The sequence below is a fragment of the Canis lupus genome, chromosome 25 (genome assembly GCF_003254725.2).
Source record: "Canis lupus dingo isolate Sandy chromosome 25, ASM325472v2, whole genome shotgun sequence".
NCBI lineage: Eukaryota > Metazoa > Chordata > Mammalia > Carnivora > Canidae > Canis > Canis lupus.
The window spans coordinates 2146037-2162482 of record NC_064267.1 but is presented as its reverse complement, the minus strand read 5'-3'; the positions used below and the strand labels follow the sequence as shown (position 1 = coordinate 2162482).

General features: G+C 39.8%; 1 protein-coding gene and 1 long non-coding RNA gene across 2 annotated transcripts in view; one reads left to right on the top strand and one right to left on the bottom strand.

The window, feature by feature from the left end:
- FREM2 (FRAS1 related extracellular matrix 2) overlaps nucleotides 1–16446 on the top strand; it is a 165836-nt gene that overhangs the window by 46055 nt on the left and 103335 nt on the right. The window lies entirely within an intron of this gene.
- On the bottom strand, nucleotides 19–1618 carry LOC125753615 (uncharacterized). The gene is made up of 2 exons (XR_007405816.1): nucleotides 1297–1618; nucleotides 19–1058 (listed from the first exon to the last, which is right to left on the bottom strand). It is a non-coding gene; the product is annotated as an uncharacterized LOC125753615 (long non-coding RNA).

The following is a 16446-nucleotide window of genomic DNA, read 5'->3' as shown; positions in this document are numbered from 1 at the left end:
ATGGTTTTATTTTAAAAAGCCATTTTCAAGTAAACAAACCAAGTAAAATTAATGTGTCCTAAAGAGGTTTTGATTTATAAAAATAGAGTGTGTATTTTTTTTTTTTTTACAATAATCACAGTTACTGAGCTTTTGGTATCCAGCATGCATTTTTTAGTCTGGCAAGAGGAATAGGCTAATATGAGAAAGGAGAGGTTTGATGAAAATTGTAGGAAGAAATGTATTTGTCTTGCAACTATGAAGCCTTTTATGTATATAACCAGTTAAAAGATTTTTCTTCAGTTGAAGTCTTGTGTGATTAAATTATTGTTTGTGCATATTGTATAACAGCAGTTCTCAGGTTTTTTGGATCTGGAACCTCTATCACTCTGAAAAACTTGTTAAGGACCTCAAAAAGCTTTTGTTAGGGATATATCTATTGATATGTACCATAGTTTAAGCTGAGAAGACTTTTATGTATTCATGTATTAATTCATTTAACTGTATACTCATTTAACTATAACAATAATGAACCTATAACATACTACAATTTTATCAAAAATAACTGTGTTCTTAGTGAGAGGAGTAGCATTGCTATATACATTTTTAGCTGTCTATTTAATGTCTTCATAGAAGACAGCTGGATTCTTATATCTGATTCTCCATTTGATCTGCGGTGATATGTCATTTTGGTTGAAGTATACTAAGAAAACCTACTACTCACTACTTTCCTTTTTATGAAGAAGTCAATTCCCTTCACCCTATATAGTTGTTAGAAACTGAGACCACCATTATGTATAAAATGTTAATCCCTTTAATCCAAATGTGCCCTTTAGTTTAGAAATTACATGGTCCAATTTAGGTAAGTGGGGACTTAGGACAGCAGCATCCACCCGCAGCAATGGCTGTGTTTGCAAGTAAAGTTCATTAAAGGAGGGTGTTGGGGCAGCCCCGGTGGCGGTGGCGCAGCGGTTTAGCGCCGCCTGCAGCCCAGGGCCTGATCCTGGAGACCCGGGATCGAGTCCCACGTCGGGCTTCCTGCATGGGGCCTGCTTCGCCCTCTGCCTGGGTCTCTGCCTCTAAATAAATAAATAAATAAATAAATAAATAAATAAATCTTAAAAAAAAAATAAAGGAGGGAGTTAACGTGCTCTTTTTGGTGGTTTTCTCTGATTATACCTGTGGGAAAAAAAATAACCATTCCTTTGCCATTTCATTTTCAGTTTTTATTCTTAGTGCACCAAAAAGTGCATTTATCGGAATAGTAATCGTCATCACAGCGACAAATTGTAGAAAAAGCTTTGAAAAACTGCTTACCCACGGACTGCTTAGGACGCTGCAGTTGTCGCCAAACGGCTTAACACACGATTGCGAAGAGTCCAGAACTGTTTCTGTCAGTGGGGGGGGGGGGGGCTCCTAGCTGAGTTCGCAGTGTCAGAAACTGCTCAGTTGCGGTGAGCTCGGGTGGGGGCTGGCGGGGGGCAGGGGAGCCGTGCACCTGTGCACCCCCCCCGTCTGGACAGCCGTCCCCGCCGCTATTTCTAGGCGATGAGGGTGGGGAAGCAGGGTTTTGCTCACCAGCCCCTCTCACAGAGGTGCTGTGACCTCGTGTGCAAATTGGCAGAACAGGGCGCCAGAGCGTGGCTCCCAGGGGCCGCCCGCAGCCCCGCCCGCAGCCCCGCCGCAGCCCCGCCCGCCCCGCGGAGAGCGCCCCGCTCTGTGCCGCCAAGCTTTCCTTCGCCCCAGAGCTCACTTAACGATACAAGAGACCTCGAACCTTGAAAAGATAATTTTTAACTGGAAAGTAACCTATTCGTAAAGAATGATTTTTAGCAAGTGGCCTTAATTGGCTTAGGCTTCCTGGCCTTGGGGTGCTAGGAAATTGTTTCAAAAGGAAACCGTGGGCCGCACAGCAGATGGCTGGAAACAGCTGGAGAGACCGTGTGAAGGGAGGCTTTTTGGAAGCTTCGTGATTGTATTCACTGGTACGTCTTCGAAACTGCCGTCTGTAACCAGAGTTAGAAAGAAAAAAAAGGCACTTATAATTTATCAGAATAGTTTCTGTGATTTCAACACATAAAACCTGTCTGATGCTTTACAATGAAATATTTCCATTTTTTACATCCTTTGCCCAAATGTTTAAGACAGTATGTTCTCTAATGTTAGGTAGGCAACGTGATATTATACAGGAAGCCTGTTCTGAACACGTGGCTTAGGGAACAAAGAGACCCATAGATTCTTGGTTACACCTCAACCATTAGGAAGACAAAGCTTAGAATAACTGATCATTCTTAGTTTAAATAATGAAAAACCACCACAGAGAGAACGTTATGTTGATGTTAAAAACCAACATATTTCCTTTTGATAGAAATCCCATTAACCAATGGATAGTGTTAACTCTCAGCAGAAGATATACAGATGGGTAGCTTACATATGAGCTGTTTAGTTTTGTTCCTACTTCCTTATTTCCTTTTTATTTGTCTTCTCTCTAACCGCTTACTTTTAGTAGCCTCTGTATTTGGTAGTCTCTCTGGCTGAAATGTCCATACTCTCTTCTTTATTTAAACTAAGTCCTCTTTGTCTTTGAAGATTTGGCTTTAGCATATCTTCTTTAGTGACTCATGTGAAACAACTTCTTTCTGTTCCCTCTGCCACAAGAGTCCTGAATGAGTGTGTGCGTGGGTGTGTATGTGGGTGTGTGTACCAAAGGTGGGTATTTTAGTTGTTGGTGTTCCTGGCCATCTCCCCTTGGGGATTATGTCTCCTTCATCTGTTCATCTTCTACCCCTAATGCAGCTCTTGCATATCAAGGATTTTCAAGGTTTGTTGAATAAATGAATAAAAGAACGAACAGATTTAGCTTTTGAACCATTAGGAACTCAAAAAGGTCTCTAAACAGCTGTTATTTTAATACTAGATGGATGGAATGTACGTGATTTTATTATTTAGATTTTTAGCAGTTAAAAACAGGATCAAACAAATCTAAAGGAAAAAATAAAATATTATATTTTTCTCAAATGTCTATGGCAAAGTGCAAGTTGCCGGAGATTATCTAGCATTCATGAGACTACAGGAAAACTTTGTTTTGGTATGTGGACTACATACCAGTTCTGACCTATAATTTGAAAACTGGAATTAATAGTAAATTAAAGCAACTCCCAAGAAATTTCTAAGATAGCAGAATATAGCAGCAAAGGAAACAGCATAGATCAGTGTTCGGTGTATAATTGATATTCACTAAATATTAGAGTGGAACGCATCATGTTTCTGGGCCAGAACTTTGTGTTTTAGGGAACAGTTGGCATGGAGGCACCAGGCAAATGAGTCTGGACTGTAAGATGACAAATTATGAAGGTTCTTGCATGTCATTCTAAGGTTTTAGACTTTATCCTCAAGGTAATAGGGAGTTAGTGAGGGATTTTCTAATGGAAATGGTATAATATAGAGTAGCACTTTAGGAAGATTATCAGGAAATTAAGGGTGGATGGCAGATAGAAGAGTGTGAAATGGGGGACAGATACGTCGGGTAGAAAGCTATTGCAGAAAGATTATGTGGGGCTGAAATGAGAAAGTTGCTGTGGCAAAGAAAAGGAAGGATGGATTCCAAAGATGTTTAGGGCTTGGCTGATTAGATATGGAAGTAAATGAGTGGCAGAAGCTAGCACAACTCATATTCTGCTTTGGTAGCTGAGAGGACGAGAGCACTCTTTCCTACAATATAGAACATAACAGGAGAAACATCTTTGTGGGAAAAAATTATGAGTTCAGCTTTGGACGTATGTGAGTTCCAAGTGCCTTATAGGACATCAAGGCAGACGTGCAGCGGAAGGTGCATGATCTCCCTCTGGAACTGATGAATGTGAATTGGATGAATCAACAGATTTCAAAGTAATTGGAGTCAAATAGGAGCTGGAGCCATGAGAATGGATCAAGATAAGTCAGACACAGAATGTAAGACCAGCAGACTGCTAAGCATAGAACCATGGAGAGGAGAGTAGCTAAGGAATCTCTGGAGAAAGAGAAGCTCATGAAGAGCTTGAGACCCATGAGACATCCAGAGAGCTTGGAAACAAACAAACCCTAGAGTCACATCAGTTTTGAGCTTTGGTCCCAGAAATACTAGCTACCAGAATATCATACTAGGCAAGGTAACCAACCTCTCCAAGCCCTAGTTTCTTTTTTTTTTTTTTTAATTTTTATTTATTTATGATAGTCACAGAGAGAGAGAGAGAGGCAGAGACATAGTCAGAGGGAGAAGCAGGCTCCATGCACCGGGAGCCCCATGTGGGACTCGATCCCGGGTCTCCAGGATCACGCCCTGGGCCAAAGGCAGGCGCCAAACCGCTGCGCCACCCAGGGATCCCCAAGCCCTAGTTTCTTGATTTGAAAATGGGCTTGAGGGCAGCCCTGGTGGCGCAGCGGTTTAGCGCCGCCTGCGGCCTGGGGTGTGATCCTGGAGACCCTGGATCGAGTCCCACATCGGGCTTCCTGCGTGGAGCCTGCTTCTCCCTCTGCCTGTGTCTCTGCCTCTCTCTTTGCTCTCTCTAAATGAATGAATAAATAAATCTTTAAAAAAAAATGGGCTTGATAAAAGTATCGATCTCATAGTATTTACCTGAGAATGAGATAATATCATATATGTAGAGAACTCGTTGATATCTAGCCCATAGTAAGTACACAATAATTGCTATTGGTGAAGAAAGTATGAGTAGGAATAGAAATTATGAAGTAGTGATAATTGTAAAATAATAATTGCCACCATCACTATGAGAATTTCAAAAATAATTCAATATGACTTTTTTTTAATGGCAAATACTGAGAACAGACAAAGGAATACAAGTGCTAAAACCTGCCCAATGGATTTGACAACTTAGATTTAATTGATGATCTTGCACAACCCAATTTTAGTGGGACCAGAAGACCTGCTGTGATGTGGATAATGTTAACAGAGGGTTCATTATGTAGAGTCCTCTTTTTTTATTTTTATGGGAAGGAAAAAAAAATAAGGCAGCAGTTAGCTGCTCTGCCTGGCATTCTGGACCTGCTTCAACCTGATGCTTCATGAAACAAAATTGGTCTAAACCTTCTTCTGCTGGTATGAGAAGGGCTCTTTCTAGAAGCCTGAGGCCGCCTGCTCTGATCATCCCTTTGTCTGAGACTCAGCCAAAGTCTCAACTTCTCCATGAAGTCTCCTCTCATGTTCCTTCTTTCACTGGCTCTCCCGTATTCACTCTTTTAGTACATATCCCTCCAAAACCCCCAACACCCCCAACCTTTACAAAGCTAATATGGTTTGCCTTCATGCTATTCGTCTGATTCCCAAAGAGGTCCTACCTGGTACCCCTAAGAGCAGGATTCCAGGTCTTACTAGGTGATGTAGTACATTGCTAGAATTTGTTTTATTGATGATAAAATAGACTATATACTACGATGTAATTTAAAGTTGCTTTTTAAAGTATGTGATTATTTTATTAAATGTGATACTGGTGTCAACACCTCAAATTTATATACACAATTAAGGTCTGAGTGCATTCAGAGGACCTTGCCTGCTGAGGCCGATACAATCTTATCCTTCAGTTTAGAGTGGCTTATATTTATATCTGTTTAAATAACAGGATGGATCATAGTTCCTCAACCGTTCTTTCCACTCTTAAAATTTAACTGTGTCTTTGTGGCAGTTGAAAGCCCAAAAAATCTGTATCTTTACAGAGAATTTTCATTGTGTTTTATGAACTTCAAGGAAATTTTAAGTTGTGTGTGATAGTAATCCACTTTAGTACATCTTCAATATATTGTTATATAAATAAATAATTAGTTAAAATGTAAGTAATGAAGTTCCTCAAATAATAATTTATGGAGAAAAAATGATTTAAGAAATTTACTTATTTATTTATTCATAAGAGACACACACACAGAGAGGCAGAGACACAGGCAGAGGAAGAAGCAGGCTCCATGCAGGGAACCTGACGTGGGACTCCATCCTGGGACTCCAGGATTATGCCCTGGGCCGGAGGCAGGCACTAAAATGCTGAGTCACCCAGGGATCCCCGAGAAAAAATGATTTTAAAATACTTCCATTGCATACTCAGTTTCACGTTATAGAATATATAATTTTGGGACGCCTGGGTGGCCCAGCTGGTTGGGCATCTGCCTTCAGCTCAGGTCATGATCCTTGGGTCCTTGGATTGAACCCCGAGCCGGGCCTCCCTGCTCATCAGGGAGCTTACTTCTCCCTCTCCCTCTGCCCCTCCCCCCTGCTCATATGCATGTGCTCTCGTTCTCTCTCTCAAATAAATAAAATATTTAAAATATGTATATATGTATAATTTTGTTTTATATACATTAAAAATGACAACAAAGTGAACTAAATGAGATTTTAAATGTGAACAGTGTGAGATGGAGTTTTACCAATGTGTGCACTATTAGAAGCCATGGCTTCTCAACTGAACTTGAAAATATATGAATTGATATTACTTGGAGTCAGTAGGTGCACTTAATGATCGTGTTACTCTCTGTGCTATAGTCTTTGCTGCAAGAGCAAAAGAGACTGAAGATTATTTGCAAGCATTATTCCTCATTAGGAAACAAATGGATCATTCTGTACTGGGTCTGATTACTTTACAGCACTTGTCATGATGAAAAATTTAGTAGAGTGTTACTGGCCCTGTAGGCACCAATACATATAATAATTAAAATTTTAATTGCAAATAGAAACACAGTTGTATGTGATCATTTAAGAAGATTGAGTTCTTGCATATTAAGATTTCAGGAAACTTTTATGTGTTACATTAATTTGGAAGCTTGCCCCATTAATAGTGGTTAGTTTAAAGGAAGATAGGAATGAGGACTGGACTTGCAAGGCTTGACTCTGCCTTCTCTAATAGGGACAAGGAAGACAATTCCTCTGGAAAGTTTCACTGCTCAGCAGTGCAATTCTCTTGTGTACATACAGGTCACACACCACACACACACACACACACACACACACACGCAAAACTTCTGTAATAATATTAAAGAATATACATTTTGGCTTTATACTCATTTACTCACAATTCCTTACTGGTAAGTTATTTACTCCATGTCTTAAGGTAGGAAACTGAGTCACAGAGTTTAATAAGGTATCTCAAGTGGTGCATAGTAATTGGGAGAGCTGGGATTCACATTCCTACATAGCTAACTCCAAAGCTCACGTTTCTTCCACAAAACCACCCTGCCCTAGAAGAGGGCAGTATGGCCACAAAAGAAACAAGTGAGGCTTATGCCTGATTCAGCACTGGAAGGGGCAGAAGTGCTAGATATTCAGAAATGAAAAATGAGTAAGTGCCAGCAGTATCCTGTGCTCTTTTAACACATTATAAAACATGAAAGAAATATTGATTCCAAGTTACAAATAAGCAGAATTTCTCCCTAACGAAGACGGTTTGTGCCCTGAAGCAAGTCATGGAATTACCACAAACTTGGAGCGTAGTAAATTTTTCTGAAAAATCAATATACAGGGACAGTTGAAGTCAGCTTGAGTCTGTCAAAAGTAGTTATGTGGCAAACAGCTGAAAGTGTGGGGCTCTGTTTTTGAAGGGAAATCATTGTCAGAAGTGAATTAAAGTACTGGGCCTACTTGCTCTTCGTTTATCCTAGGGAACATCACAAATCTGAGAAAGCTGTTACCTTAATAGCACTTCACTTAATGAGCTCCCTGACCCCTAACCTTTTGAAAGGATTCTTTTCATTTTCTCACTGATAGGAAGCAGCTGTGTTCCATCAGTCATGGAAAGTCATTATCCACATGGAAGGTTATGTAGCCACCGCTCTAGGCATGCCTTTTTTTGTGAGGAAGTAAAAGTGGGAATCATTTAATCAAAACACCAGTGAAAATTCTTCCAAAGCCAAAGTGTGTAAATCCAGGGCTGAGTCTGATCCATTGTCTGGAGAGAAAGAAGGCACTGGGGTTTTTCTGAATATTTTTTTCTACTGTTCATCTTTGAGTTATCGAACTGACATAAGGCAAAGTAGTACTTTGATTAAATAACAAGTAGATAGTCGTTTTCTTGTCTTGAAAATTTCTTCCTTACAGGATACCCAACTGTTCAGGTTTTCAATGTCTCTACCTGTGATTGAGCCTATGTTTAGAGCCCCTACTCAGCCTGAGTGGTTTACAGACCCACTTAAAACAGATGAATAGAAATGAATACAACTATTAGAGATCTGCAAAAATAGGCACTGTAAGTCTAATGACTATTTCTGCTGTGTTCTGCGAAGCAGAATTCCCCAATTTATATGGGACAGGGATCATTAAAATGAAAAATAGGATCAGATTCCTCATATAGAGCAATTATGTGGAGTCGTAAGGGTACCAGAACGTGAATTTGGCACAGGAGACAAAACCCACTAGCTGTGTGGAGCTCTGTGGTACCATCAGTGTAGATGCCTTTTTAGTGTCCTTAGATACAAATTAGGTCTTTGGGTTTTCCCAGTCCCGATTTCATTTTTAACATTCTCTACTCTTCCAAATCTGTTACTCTTGTTTTCCAGATTTTAAATGTGATTGTGTTGCATTCTTTCCTATTCTCTTGCTCTTGGGGGATCATCCCATTCTTTTTGTTTTAGGATTATAATTTTCAAGGGGCTTCCAAAGAAGGTAGAAGATTCCACAATGTCAGTTGTGTGTAATTTTCTAATCATGAACCTCAACCTTTTATTTTTTTACTAGCTACAATAGTTCTTCCAATGAGTTTTGAGTTTAGGATTTAAATTAGGATTTAACTTGGTCCCCTCTCTCTACATTGGCAAGGACCAACACTTACAACTTACTGCAACTGTTAAATAATCATCAGAGCAAAGGCGTTCATATTGTTGGTAGAAATGGCCCAAAAGCAAGGTCTGAACTAGGTTTTCTAGGATAATGTAGACATTGGACTAGGACTGAAAATACTGTAATATTTCACATGCATAAAGCTCAGCATACTTGACAAATTTATGTATATAGAACACTGGTAAGAAGGAGCAAGTAAGGGGCAACTGGGTGGCTTAGTGATTGAGCATCTGCCTTAGGCTCAGGTAGTGATCGCAGGGTCCTGTGATCGAGTCCACATCAGACTTCTCCCTCTGCCTATGTCTCTGCCTCTCTCTGAGTCTCTCACGAATAAATAAATAAAATCTTAAAAAAAAAAAAAAAAGGAGTAAGTAAGCAAAATGAACCTCTCATGAACAAAACTTATGCTCTAAGTCCATGCACCTTGCTCATAGATAGGCCCCTATGTGGGGGAGGGGAGTCTCCTCATGTCCAAATCCACAGTTGACATACAATCAATATATGGCTGTAAAGCTGGCTGCAGCCAACTTTATATTTGGCATGCTTGAGTACATTTTCCACACAAGTTTTTATCCCTCTGGATGATACGTTTTTTACCACTGTCCTTTTCCCCAGAAGACTGATTGTGGCAAAGTGTCTCTCATTTGGTTCATTTAGAGCCTGCATTCAGTTGTCTCATTATTTCAGGCTCCCAGAAGACTTCATGGGTAACCCTAGTATGGGGGTAGAGAGTCTATAAAAGAGTCAGACATCGATAGCATAAGTGACAGCAGACTATTTAGAATAGTGGAAGGAAGAGAAATCTTTTTTAAAACAAACCCAGAAACTCAAATGGCACAATGGGGGCTATTTAGTGTCAGTACAGAAAGCCTTAAACTCTCAGTAAGCCGTGAGGCATCACTTTATTACAGAGCAGCATAATAACAGCTGTTCATCATTGTTCCGGCACCTTCAAGCCTGTCTGTGTGCCTCCTCTTAACACCCGTAGTACCCTTTGTTCTCCGATATTTCTATCCTTACCAAACAGGGCAGTAGAGATGCCTTTGTCTTTTCCCCTACTACATCATGAGCTTGCCTTTTGTATCCATGTCCCCAGCACCTAGCACAGTGCCCCATACATGGTAGCTACTCATAACTACCTATACAGTAAATGGGCTAATAAAACAGGTAGCAATGTATGGGTGTACATGTATTTTTTTGATAGAAACGATCACAGGTAAATATATCGCTGAAGGTCAGTGAAATACTTTGGAAACAAAAAAAAAAAAAAAGAAAGAAATACTTTGGAAACAAAACATATAAAGACAAATTCCCCTAAATCTTACAAATAAAGAAGGAGAGAGGTGGAAAAAAGATAAAGTGAACAGAGTCAACACACAGATGTTTTTGAATTTAAAGAGTGTCCGCTAGGGCAGCCCGGGTGGTTCAGCGGTTTAGTGCTGCCTTCAGCCCAGGGCGTGATCCTGGAGACTCGGGATCGAGTCCCACATCGGGCTCCCTGCATGGAGCCTGCTTCTCCCTCTGCCTGTGTCTCTGCCTCTCTCTCTCTGTGTGTGTCTCTCATGAATAAATAAATAAAAATTTTTTTTAAAAAGTGTCCGGTAAGAGTATAAACTATTAACATCCATGTTTTTCAGAACAAAAGCATCTAAAATATTCAATTACTACAGCTCTAGCTTATAGATTATGGGCAAACCTTAGTTTTTCTCTGAATGACTCCAACTTGTTACCAAATTTAAAATAATTACAAATAATTCTATAGAAAAGAAGTCACCTCTTTAAAAAGGGAATGCCACCTTCCTCATCTAGGTGTTAGGCAGATTTTCAACAGTACTTTTACTCAGAGGATCTAATGTAACAAATCACAGCCATTATTTATTTAGTTTTTATATAAACCAAGATGACATAGAAGTTCACTGAATTACCTGTTCCTCACCAGAAGTCAAAAATATACATTTAGATTACATCTTGTTTTTCTCTAAAGCTAATTTACTTTTTTAGAATTAATTTAGTCATGGCCATTAAAACATGAATTCGGAAGAGTGGCCCAAAAATCCTCATATATTAAGCTGATGCCTGCAAAGAAAGTGGAACTAAAAGGAACACAAATGGTATAATCTGGAAGATTGGAGGTAACTATTCATAAATTAACCAGGTTTTAATCTCATTCAGTTATTTTAAATTCTGTTTAAAGCGTATTTTTATTTTAAAAAGAAAAGCGTTGTGATGAACACTGGTTGTTACTTTTAAGTGATAAATCACTAAAGTCTACTCATGAAACCTTTATTGTGATATATACTAACTAGAATTTAAATAAATACTTGAAACAAAAAAAAGAAAAAAGTATTGTTGAACACACTATTCATATTTTGTGATACATATTCATAGAAAGTTCAATCTCAGCTGCAAAGCCGATCCCGAAACACACCTCATTTAAATAAATTACTTGGACTGCCATGCCATATTTAAAAGCTTTGGGTACATTCCCTAACATCTCATAAGATCATTCTTTATTTTTCATTCTGGTACAACTACTTCTAAAGATCAGGCTTGGTGCTTAATCAGCTCCCTGAAAACACGAGGGTCACTTTCACCTTTCCTCTGTGGTTTTCTCAGAATATTTTTAAGAAGGGAAAAAAATTAAAATTTAAAATACTTCTCATAATTTGCCCCCTTCTCTAGTGACCTAAGAAGTCTAGGTTGGCACATTCATCTAATCACTGTTCTCTCTGATCACCTTGGATATAAATCCTGCCCGTAGAAAAGCTGGGTTTTTCTTTTTTTAATCCAATATATCCTGGGCACAGATTGGAACCAGGAGGCCAACAAGGTCAGCGTGGGGCTGTTATCTGTATTCTTAGAACAGAGCTGGGGGCAAAAGTGAGAACTCCTGCCTGCCCGTGCTTGCCTACCTCATGTTTCCTCCTTTCTCTGGCTTTTCATGACTAGCCTCTGTTTTTGGCCTCTGTGCCAAGTTCACACTCTGGTGATGCACACATTCAAGTCCTCATGATCCCTCTGTCTGAAGAATCCAGTCCCATTTCTCACTCTTGTGATCTGTGTACATAGACGTAAGGGAATCTTGCCTCACTAAGGGCAGCACAAACACTCATTACAAGATGTACAGGGATACATTGTTTTCTAGAACTCTTACAGTTGCTTTCATGTCCAGTCATCTGTCCTCACTTGGCCTTTAAACCATTCGTGCAAGCCAGGAACTCTAGACTGAGGCTGAATAACTTGGGACTCTTTTCTTCCTGACATCCCAGGACTATTTGATTTTTTGATGAGGCCTATAAACAAGTGCATAAGTAGGAAAGAAACCTGAGTACTGCTGGAGCTCCATGTGTCTTTAGACTCTTCCCAGTGAAAGAGTTGTAATGCTGTCTAGCTGTCTTGGCCATAAAGAGCAATGAGGCTCTCATCCGGATTTTGCCATAACATAGTGCTCACATTTATACTCACAGTACTAAGATCATTTTTCTAGCCAAAACTTTCTCTCTAGTAATGGCATGGGTGAAGGGTGGGGGCAGTGGGTGGTGGTAGGAAGATGAAGCAAACCAGTGATAGGATTTTTTTTTATTAGTTTCAGAGGTAAAATGTAGTGATTCATCAGCTGCATTTAACACCCATTGCTCATTCCATCCAGTGCCCTCCTTAATGCCCACCACCCAGTTACCCCATTCCCAACCGACCTCCTCTCCAACCACCCTCTGTTTGTTTCTTAGAGTTCAGTGTCTCTTATGGTTTGCCTCCCTCTCATTTTTTCATCTTATTTTATTTTTCCTTCCCTTCCCCTCTATTCATCTGTTTTGTTTCTTAAATTCATGAGTGAGATCACATGATGTTTGTCTTTCTCTGACTAACTTCTTTCACTTAGCATAATACCGTCTAGTTCCATCCACATTGTGGCAAAGGGCAAGATTTAACTCTTTTTGATGGCTGAGTAATATATTTTTATATGATATTATGGGTATATCATCTTTTTTATCCATTCATCTGTCAATTGTATGGTTTTTATGAATTTTTCTCCTTTCTAGATTAGCCAAGAATAACAATATAGAGTAGGCAACAATGTTAGTGGAACTTAAAAATGTCTCCTCTAGGAAAAGGATAGGTAAGGTCAAGAGGCTCCTCATTAATAAGAAGCCTTGCAAAAATAAAATTATGCATATTTAAGGGTGAAAAATGTAATTAACCTAAGTTGTCCCATAGCTGACAATGTTCAGGGACAAGAATTTGTAATTAGGTTAGAAGTAAAGAATGAAAATGCAGAGCTGGAGGGACAGCTTGCAAGGAGCGAGGACTTTAAATGCCCAGAAGGGGATTTGACCACCCCAGAGAACAAGTCAAGGTGTGGAAGAGAAGCTTGCCAAGACAGGAGGTACACAAAGCTTGCCTGCTTGGCGTCTGTGCCTGGGTCTTTGGTGGAAACCAGGGCAGAATTGCAAATACTGGCCAGGTGCAGCCTTCTAAGCTAGCATAGATACCATAGTGCGAGCTAGGGCAATTGTGGTTCCCTTGTGCAAATTCATTGTATCCAGCTTCTCTAATGTCTCTCAGGGATTTCCTGTTTAAGTCCCATCCCCCTCCTATCCTGGCCCTTCCCCACTGAGAGAAGACAGTAAAAAAGGGAAGAAATACGGTGTTCCCCACATCTCATTCCCTTTATCATCAGCAAGGTACTCACAGATTTATGAGATGTTCCTCTCTTAAAGCATTCTGGGAAGCTTCTATACTCCTCAAAGATAGTTTTCCTATTATTTTTTTAAAGCACTCATGATTTGGTTTTCTCTTTGTGTGAATTTTATCTTCTAGAGGTTTTCCGTTTTTGTTTCCTAATGGCCCAGTGTGTGTGTGTGTGTGTGTGTGTGTGTACTCATGCATTGCCCTAAATCTCCAGAGCACCTGGTGGATGTACAGTTCCAGACATATATAACCCAGTAGTGGAATTCATTTGGTTCTTCAGTGAAGAAAAGGTATTTCCTGGTAGAACTGGCCAATATCATTACAGCAGCCCGTTGAGATATGAATTGATGACTCAAAGATGTCTTTCCGCTTCCTTCTAAAATTGATGAGTGCAGAACTATTGCATTTATTGTCACTCTCATGGGAAGTGGTTACTGATCAGGGTGAGGAAGAAGTACAGACTAGGGAACAATGTGCTTTCACATTGTTTTTATCTGTTTATCAGCCTTGAAGTTTTTGTTGCAGCCTTATCCTCTTTCTAAAACCCGGCTTAGTCTGTTCTTCCCGTGCCGGTTGTTTTAATAGCTTCAGAAGCATTGTTTTTAGTAAGCCTTTAAATCCCTTATCAGAGTTGAGCAGATCATAGGGTTCAAATATCCACAGGGAGTAAGATCCAACTCAAAATGGGAGGCTGACATGGCTCATTGTACATTGTTAGTGATTTCAGCTGTGTTTTTTGGAACTAGCCAAAATCCTAATCTTTGTCTCTGGTGACATCTGATCCTGCATTTGACTAATTAAAAAACATGGCTGGGACACTATACTGTTAAGCTATTAAAAAAAAAAAAAAAAAAAAAGCAAAACTTGTGTCTCTGACCATACCTGTGGTCTCTCGGGAACAAGGAGACCAGTAATCAGTTGTGTGTATGTGAAATTAGTTTACTTTTGTTGGCACTCATGCCATGTTTACTTTGCCATCTAGTTTAGGAAACAGAACTGTCTTGAACCATAGTTTATAGAGCAAATAGACAGGGAGAGCTCCTTAATTGTGATGTGAGATTCCAACCTTTGCTGTCAAATGTGGACAATTGGAAATTATCTTACTTGGATGTGGTCAATACTGTGCAAGAGTCTGCTCATATCTGGATTTTAAATGGTTTATACCCAGAGCCAATTTGTCACAAAGTACGAACACGGGTTCCTTCAAAATGATACCTTCAAAAATGGGTTCCATTTGGTGAAATGAGACTGGGAAATACTGCAGGCTCTATCCCTTCCATGTGTCTTAGTATACATTCCCTATTAAAGACCCTAAGACATGTGGCAGTAAAGAATTCCGTATGCATCGCTTAATCCCAGGATATTTCCTTCCTCATTGGCTCAGAGTGATTTTTTTTAAAACATAATACCTATTAACAGGAAAAACAGGTTTTAAAAAACATATTTTGGGAAATGCTTTCCTGAATCGCGCATTGGAAAACGGTATAAAGGGCTCTGCATTCTATATTTTTTGGAGAATGTTTTAGACTGTATTTTTATTCTTTGTAAAAGCAAAGTAAGGCTTTGTGTACACGTGCACATGTATATGTGTGCAGATGCCAGGACACACAGGAATTTGAATATTCAACGTTTCTTCTTTCAGCTCTGGAAAGTCATGGAAAGTTGACTGGCCTGTGTTCAGTGTCTAGGTCTGCTTTCTTACTGTAATTGCCTCAGAAAAGCCCTTCTGCTTGATACTCTCAGCTCAGAGGCATCCTAGTGAAATGTCATCTGCTCAACAGCTCTAGAATGGAAATCATTACCCACATATTTTATTTCTTACTAAAATCTAAATCATGCATACACTATCACTTTGACACAGTTTGGTACATTTCTTTTTTTTAAAAGATTTTATTTATTTGTGCATTATTTATTTATTTGTTTGAGAGAGAGACACAGAGCATGGGTGGCAGGAGGGGCAGAGGGAGAGGAGAAGCAGGCTCTCTGCTGAGTGGAAGCCCTATGTGGGGCTCAAAATGGGGCTCCATCCCAGGACTCTGAGATCATGACCTGAGCCGAACACAGACGCTTAACCGACTGAGCCACCCAGCTGTCCCCAGTCTGGTGCATGTCTAAAGATTCTCAGTCCTTACCTCCCAGAGGACTGGCCATAAATTTGACTGTGTAGAAAAACTACTGGTTCACTGCTGCAACAAGAGCATAAAATTTGTTGTAGTAACTTTTCCACATCCATAACGGTTTTAAAAAAGCTCTGCATATTCATGTAAGAAGAGGAGGCAGGTCCATCATTTGACCACATGTATTATCAATCAAGAATGAAACATGAAATTTAAAGAGTAAAGTCAGATAATATGTTTATGTTAGGTTGTGTATGTGTATATTACATATTTATATATTTGTGTATATATATATATATACACATATATAAAATTTATATATGGGGCAGCCCAGGTGGCTCAGTGGTTTAGCGCCACCTGCAGCCCGAGGTGTGATCCTGGAGACCTGGGATCGAGTCCCGCGTCGGGCTCCCTGCATGGAGCCTGCTTCTTCCTCTGCCTGTCTCTGCCTCTCTCTCTCTCTCTCTCTCTGAATAAATAAATAAATAAATAAATCTTAAAAAAAATAAAATATATATATCATGTGTGTAAATATATGTATATAATTACACACACACACACACACACACACACAAATGTACAAAGTAAGTTTAGACCAGAGTTTCTCCATAGCATGGTTGGGCCAGATAATTCTAATTCATTTTTGAGGAGAGAGATCTATCTAGTGCATTGTTTGGTCTTCACCCCCCAGGCTTCCACCCACTAGGTGCCAGTAGCTTCCCCGCCCTCTCCCTTGTTATGACAACCAAAAACATCTCCCAACATTGCCCAGTGTCCCCACGGGGCAAAATCATTTATTCTCTCCCATCACCCCTCCCCCCACACACTGAGAACTACTTGTTTAGGCTTATA